The sequence below is a fragment of the Sceloporus undulatus genome, unplaced genomic scaffold, assembly GCF_019175285.1.
Source record: "Sceloporus undulatus isolate JIND9_A2432 ecotype Alabama unplaced genomic scaffold, SceUnd_v1.1 scaffold_15533, whole genome shotgun sequence".
NCBI lineage: Eukaryota > Metazoa > Chordata > Lepidosauria > Squamata > Phrynosomatidae > Sceloporus > Sceloporus undulatus.
In genome coordinates, this window is record NW_024818450.1 from 286 (window position 1) to 2,010 (window position 1,725).

The 1,725-nt window shown below is 41.4% G+C and overlaps 1 long non-coding RNA gene across 1 annotated transcript; it reads left to right on the forward strand.

Annotated features, from left to right (window-relative positions):
- The first annotated feature begins 499 nt into the window (after window positions 1–499).
- Window positions 500–1,497, forward strand: LOC121918540. Its single transcript, XR_006101252.1, has 3 exons — window positions 500–904; window positions 997–1,043; window positions 1,379–1,497. It is a non-coding gene; the product is annotated as an uncharacterized LOC121918540 (long non-coding RNA).
- Window positions 1,498–1,725: the final 228 nt, after the last annotated feature.

Genomic DNA, 1,725 nt, shown 5'->3' on the forward strand with positions numbered 1-1,725 from the left:
CAAAGTTGTAAACGGGCAGCAGATCATTTATGTCACTTGTGGGTGTGGGACATGTACATTTCATGTATAGATTGAGTCTCCCTTATTATCTGAAATTCCTGGGACCAGATGTATTTTAGAATATTTGGAATATATTATATGGAATATTTGCAAATACATAATGAGACATCTCAGAGACAGGACGCAATACAAAAGTCACTGAGGCCAAGCAGGCCTAAAACAACACTCTCCAGCCGTCTGGACTTCATTTCCCATAATTCCTCGCCATTGACCGCCTCTCCTGGGGCTGCTGGGAAATGAAGTCCAAAACAAAGGGAGGCGGACCATTAAGAGAGACGGACCCTACACCGGAAGTAGGCCCAAAAAAGCCTCCGTCGAAGTGGCCTCCTACCGGATAAAGCCCCCCTGATCGTGTTATAGTGTTAAAAAGAGGGAGGTCATCTCAGGTCCAGCGGGCCCAAAGCGGAAGTTGTGTTGTTTTGTGTTATTCCCTCCATGAATATAGGGCCAGACAGAGGTGCCACTTCTGGTACAGTTGAAAAAACTCGGAAGTCGTGTTCTGTGCTTTAGTTCTCACAAGCGTCCCTCATTGCTCTACTGGGGGCGCGCTTTCCTCTGACCCCCCCCCAAAAAAAAGGGTGAGAGAAAAAGATAGAGAAGGAAGGGAGGCACTTCCGGTCCAGCTTCCAAACCGGAAGTGGTGCTGTTTTGGCTCAACTCTATGGACTCGCTAAAAACAGTCCCCGTCATTGCCCCTCTAGGAAAAAAACTATAGTTATAAAGGGGGGGGGGAGACAGGGGGCACTTCCGGTCCAGCTGCCCAAACCGGAAGTGGTGCTTCAACTCTATGGTCCTGGAGGAGGTCTTCCTTGGAGCTCAGCTGGGGAAGGCAGTTGAGCTTGGGGTGAGGACTAAACCAGAGCAATTGCCATTATTATTGTTGTTGTTGTTGTTAATAATAATAATAACAATCACCTTTTTTGGGTTGCCAAATAGGCTCCAATGGAGGTTTAGGGCCAACAACCCTGCAAGGTAGGACAAAGGTAAGCACTGGGAGCCTCTCTTCTGTCTTTATAATTAGGGGCAGGCTTGGAATTGGCTCTTCCTTCCACATAAATAGGGATTTATTATTATTATTATTATTATTATTATTATTATTATTATCAGTGTTTTATGTTATGTATAATATATACATACAATATATATATAACAATTATGGTTTTTGTTATAATCAGGTGCCATGAAAGGATTGCCTTCAGGTTCTCCATAAGTACACAGCAATAACAACAATTATAAACCATTCCTTTTCAGGCTTCAGTTCAATCTCTTTGTATATCTTTTTGCTCACATTTCTAATTTTTGTTGTATTTTTGGGGAGGTCGATCCAGAGAGAAATGGAGTGAAATGGGACGCTCTTCGACGAGAAAATGCCGCCTTTGAATCATGTTTGTCTATGGGTGATCGTTGCCACCGAAAAACCAACATTATAGACGTGAGTCTGGGTTATCTTTCGTCTTTCTATTTATTATTTATTATTTTAAGATGGTCTATATAGATTTCTTCCAGGTTTTGCAATATTTGCTTATACATAGCGGATATCTTGGCGATGGGTCTCAAGTCTAAACACAAAATCCATTCATTCCTCATAAATAGGAATTTGTTGTTGTTGTTAGTATTTTATGTTCTGTATAATATATATCCATATAATATTTATAATAATTATGC